This window comes from Zingiber officinale, chromosome 1A, assembly GCF_018446385.1.
Source record: "Zingiber officinale cultivar Zhangliang chromosome 1A, Zo_v1.1, whole genome shotgun sequence".
Classification (NCBI taxonomy): Eukaryota; Viridiplantae; Streptophyta; class Magnoliopsida; order Zingiberales; family Zingiberaceae; genus Zingiber; species Zingiber officinale.
In genome coordinates, this window is record NC_055987.1 from 172,627,169 (window position 1) to 172,632,824 (window position 5,656).

General features: G+C 39.4%; 1 pseudogene; it reads left to right on the forward strand.

Annotated features, from left to right (window-relative positions):
- The first annotated feature begins 384 nt into the window (after positions 1-384).
- LOC122038427 lies at positions 385-2,933 on the forward strand (annotated as a pseudogene).
- The last annotated feature ends 2,723 nt before the right edge of the window (positions 2,934-5,656 follow it).

Consider the following 5,656-nt stretch of genomic DNA (forward strand, 5'->3'; position numbering starts at 1 on the left):
ACATCATATCGACTACACGCTTCGGACTATCAAAAATTTGATAGAATTAATCCCGTTGATAATCTAAAATTACTAAAATCATCTCGACCGATAAATTAAGTTTAATTCAATTAATTCTCCAGTATCTCGACGAACGCGGGGAGGGGACAGCGTGGACTACTCTGCTATATTTTGTCATGTGAGGGGGCAGGAGCATGGCCTCCCGCGGCCACCGTCAGATCACGGCCGTCCATCACTCGTATGTGTCAGTTGAAAATTACATCATTCATCAAGGCAGCGGAGCGCACGCTTGCTTTTTCTCCCAACAGCGACGTCTACATCTGTGGGGTCAGCGATGACCGCTGGTAGGCGGTGAGCGACCGAGGAGCAACTTGCCAGACCCGTGGCCGCGGCTCTCAATTAAGGGAGGTCAGCAAGGGCAAGCGCCTTCGTCGTGCTTCCCACACGATTGGGATTTCCTTTCGCCGCTCTTCTTCTTCGCGCTAAGCTCCTTCTCGTCTTGCTAGGTACTCTCTTCCTTTGTTTGCTCGATTTCTCATCTAAAGATTGGTTTTCTTTCTCATTAGATGTAAGAAGCTAATTCTCTATTTCATGGTATGATTTCTTTGTTTGCTCCTTCTTCTAAGGCGGAAGCTGGATCCGCCTTTTTATGTGCACTTTTTTGGTTGCTCGCCTTAATTATGATTTCATTTGACGGTGTTGGATTTTCGCCATGAAATAGTCAAATTTATATAGGCCGTGAATTTTAGGGGCGACGTACGTATTTCGATCAGGAAAAATTACTCTTTTTTTTTTTTCAACTGATAGCATCTTACTACATGCAATGGATTAATTAACTGATTCTCGCGTCGATTTGTAATGAAAAGTTGCTCGATCATATTCAATTTTGTATCTCCGGTTTCCTTTTCATTCCCGTCTACTAAGGTGATTATTTTGAGTTTAAAAATACGGTAGATGTCTCTTGGGCATCTGAAATCTTTTCCTTGTTTTTGCTTGAAGATACATTTCATTTTGTAGAACATGATCTGAGATAGTTGCTTTGAATTCATGTAACATGATCATCTTTCTTTGTTGTAAGTTTTGCGTCTGCTGCTTGGTGTTGCAATGGAGGCTGGCTTCAAGGGAAAACCTAGTGAATCGTCCTGTCCTGATATTTCTTTTGCTAACCAGAATGTTCAGAGATGCCCATTCTTGAGAAATATCCATGAACCTACTAACTTCTCCTTCTCACCTATCAATTTTTCTATCCCTGTAAGTTTTGTTGAACGTCACATTAGCTCACATATCCATTAAGTTGTAATCATGACTTTATATGCTCTTGGTTTCATTAAGGCACGAGGAGGCCAGGGTCCAATCTTTGAAGATGGACCGAATTTTGAGATGGCATTCAGACTTTTCCATGGACGAAATGGAGTGGTTCCACTCTCAGGAAGGATATTTGTGCCTGGGAGGAACCAGAGCCTGAAATATCATCTGAGTTTAATCCCTTAGCAGCAAAGGCAGCCACGATCAGCCTTTCAGCTTTTGGACCTGGAGGACCTTTTGGTTTTGATTTCTTCTCAAAAAAGTGGAAGAAACAGAATGGTAGATCATCCAATTCTCAGGTACTTTCATCGTCGTCTTGTAGCCTATAAAGTGGAATTCAATCCTGAATATCCTGCAAATTTTGACTGCATTTACAACTGTTTGTTTACATGGATTGTGGAACATTGATAAGATTAACTTGCACAATTTGAGAATCATCATTATCCTTGGCACTGTCTTTTATCTGTCTTTATGTAAATCTGAATCCAACTTTCATGTGCAGATTTTTCTATGAACGTATCTTAGATTAGTTATTTTTGCAGTCAACTATAGCCTTCACATGGTTCTGTGGAATATTGTAATTGCCTTTATTCCAGACTTGCATTGTGCTGCAATATGTCATACCATAAGGTGTTATGTCAATAGCATGTTTGAAAACAGGTTCTGTTGGAATTCAACTGCCTTTTATTTTAATCAGAGTTACAATGCTGCAATATGTCTTGCCGTAAGGGATTATGTCAGTAGCATATCTTTGAAAACAGGTTCTGTTGGAATACTACAACGGCCTTTCATTTCAATCGGAGCGGCACTATGTAACATGTCTTTGAATAATGTTTCAGAAAGGAGGTGATTCAGTACATGAATCATGGAGCAACGAGTGGCTGGAAACTGGACAATGCCCTATAGCAAAGTCATACAGAGCAGTTAGCGGAGTACTTCCCCTGGTTGCGGATGTTTTAAGGTCTCCCCCAGGCATAAAACTAAGGTGTCCACCAGTTGTGGTAGCTGCCCGTGCAGTGCTTGCTCGAACTTCTTTTGTGAAGAATCTCCGACCACAACCTCTTCCAGCAAAGATGGTAGCCATAGCCTTGCTGGGTATGGCAGCAAATGTTCCACTTGGAGTCTGGAGGGAGCACACCAAGAAATTCTCCCCCCAGTGGGTTATAGCAATTCATGCTGCTGTACCATTCATTGCGATGCTTAGGAAGTCTGTGCTGATGCCTAAGGCAGCCATGGCGATCACTATTGCAGCGTCAATCCTAGGTCAGACTATTGGTTCGAGAGCTGAGCGGATACGGCTAAAGGCAGTGGCAGCAGCAGCTGCCAATGAAGGAAGCCATTTAATTCTCAAAACCAGAGCAGTTACGTATGCCCAAAAGATAGGGCAATGTGGCCCGGAAGTAGAATGGGATCCTCTCTCTCTTAAGGCAGGGAGTTTGGATCCACCAGCCTCTTCTATATGCTAGTGATTGAGATGTAGTTTGTCACATATGCAGTTTGTTACAGATGGTATTTGTTATCATTCAATAATTTGGTTATTCAGCATTTCAATGACTGAATCGTTGTGTATTAAAATGAATGGTGTCAGGTTTTCCTTGAGTTTAAAGTGAATAAAAGGATATTTTTCAGATTGTTGCGTGGTATTTAGATGGCTAACAACTTCACTTATTTTTCTTCAATGGATTTGTTTTGATAATTGACCAAATAATCAATAATTCATAGGAACCCCGTTGGTTTTGGTATGAACCCGTATGATACGCTACTGTAGAATGGAGCCATACAGGTATGACCAACTGACCTAGTGATATCATCACTAGGCCCTCCCTCCTTAAGTTGAGTTACGGTGTACAAGACTCAACTTAGTTTGTAGGTCAGTGGGATATTATGTGTCATCTTGAAATGTGCCTCTAAGCAATCTGGTTGAGCTGAAAATGGCCATTTAAGAGAAGAGGTCATCTATCAAAGACATGGCTTCCCTGATGGTGGAGCTAGAAGTGTGCAAGGCAGAGCTGGAGAGGTCGATCCCCAAAGAGAAGGCCTCCCTAATGATGAAGCTGGGAGTGGACAAGGCCAAGGTTCAAAGGTCGGCCAATAAGAGAGTTGGAGTTGGAAATGACAAGGCCGAGCTTCTTGTATACCTAGGGTAATCAGTTCTTATGTAGCATGGAGGCTTTGATAAAAAAAATATTAATTAGATTATGTAACGTTCAATTTAGGTAATCAGTTCTTAAGTAGCAGGGAGGCTTTGATAAAAAAAAATATAAATTAGATTAGGTAACGTCAAATCTAAGGTAATCGGTTCAATTTCATAGAAAATTTTCATCAACCATTAAGATAAATTAAGTACATATGAAGATCCTAACATTTTTAGATCCGTTATCCATTGTGAAAAAAAATTCAATAATATATTACAATTTTATCATGGAGAATTTGATGAGTCTCCATCGTGACCTTCTGCTCAACTAGATTTTGTAACATAAAAATATGAACTTTGAACAAGAAAATTATTGGGATGAAAAAAATGATTATATATGAAATCAATTTAACTGAACATGATGGAAAGACGTTGACCCCAAACCCACTGGGGCTAAGGGTTTGGGAAAGAGATCTAAGGACTCAGGGCGAGAGCTCAATCAGGAGACAAGGTCTAGTTTGAATAAGATAATAATAACTTGATCCATGACCTAGGGAAACCTTTATTTTCTATTTGGATAGAGTGAGGGGAGGTTCATTAATAGAAAGGAAAGGGAAGGAAGGGTAACTTTCATACACCCTGATTTGGGGTGTAAGAAAATAGTTCATTTGAGGGGTAAGGGAGGGTAAAAATTTCGCCTCCCTCCCCTCACCTCCTTCCCAAACAAGGGTAAATGTCACCTTCCCTTCACGTACCCTTCTTTCTGTTGGTTGCTACTCGGAATATCGTACCGGTTCCCCTGTACAAAAATTTTATATAAGTCCTGAACCATTCCTAACAACCTATTGTGTTCTTTAGAAATTAAATTTGGAATCGCAAACAGAACTTAACATTATTGATTCCAAACTCAACTTATCTGTTCTTAGTGGTTTAGACTTGGATCGCAAACGATGTTTAACATTATTGATCCAAATCCACCCATATTACAAATTCAATTAAATATTAATTTCAGAGATCAGCTTCCAGGTTAAACATGGCGAGGCACTAGACCTTCTTGGGTATGGGAGCATCCACCACTTCCTAGACAAAGCCTTTCAACGAAGTTCAATATTTAATTTCCTTATAGTAACCCTAGGTTTAACCAAAAGGAGCAATCGAATCATAAGTTCGAAAAACAAAAGAAACACAAAATCGAAAACATAAATTTGATAACCTAGATTCATTAGCTTCTTGTATTTGGTATTTCAAGTTCTAAATAAAAGGATGAACTAGTTATGATGCAGAACCTAATAACTAGTTATACCTTTTATAGCTTATAGACCTCACGATCTTCTGTCGTATTCCTCTTCTTATCTAGGACGTCGTGTGGGTGACGATCTACTGAGACGAAAATCCACCCAAGCTTCCTTCTTCTCCAAGCAAGTTTCGGTCACCACCAATCTTCAAGAGATGAAGAACTTTCGGCCACCAACTAAGCTCCAAGGGATGCTAAGAAACAAAGCCTCCTATCTCTCATTCTTCCTCTAACAAAATTCGGCCACCACCAAGCTCCTTGAGATGAAGATGTCGCCGGCCACACAAGGGAGAAGAATAGGAGAGGAAGAGGAAGAGAGGGTCGGCCACCACCAAGGAAGAGAGGAACAATAGAAGATGTATTGTGTAAGGTGAGGCGCCTCTACCCTCTCTTTTATATTCCTTGGTCTTGGCAAATAAGAAAAGTTTAATTAAAACTTCCTTAATTTCCTTGCCAATGAAAGGAAAATTTAATTAAAATTTCCTTTTCTTGTTTCTATTGGCCGACCACCTCAAATCCTCCAAAAAAGGAAAGTTTTAAACACAAAATTAAAACTTCCTAATTTGTTTCCGGAAATTTTTAAAATAAAATTTCTCTTTAAAGTTCCCTTCATGGTTGGTTATAAAAGGAAACTTTTATAAATTAAAATCTTTCTATTAAAACATGTGGATGATTACAATAAGGAAAGTTTTCTCCAAAATTAAAATCTTCTTTTCAATCTACAAATAAGGAAATATATCAATCCTTTCTCTTAATCTTTTGTAGAAACTACAAAAGGAAAGATTTAATTTTAAAACTCTCTTTTAAATCATGGCTTCCACATAAGGAAAGATTTTAAAAAATAAAATCCTTTTAATTTTATAGTGGCCGACCACCTACTTGCTCCATCAAGGCTTGAACTTGGTCGGCCCCTTGCTTGGGCT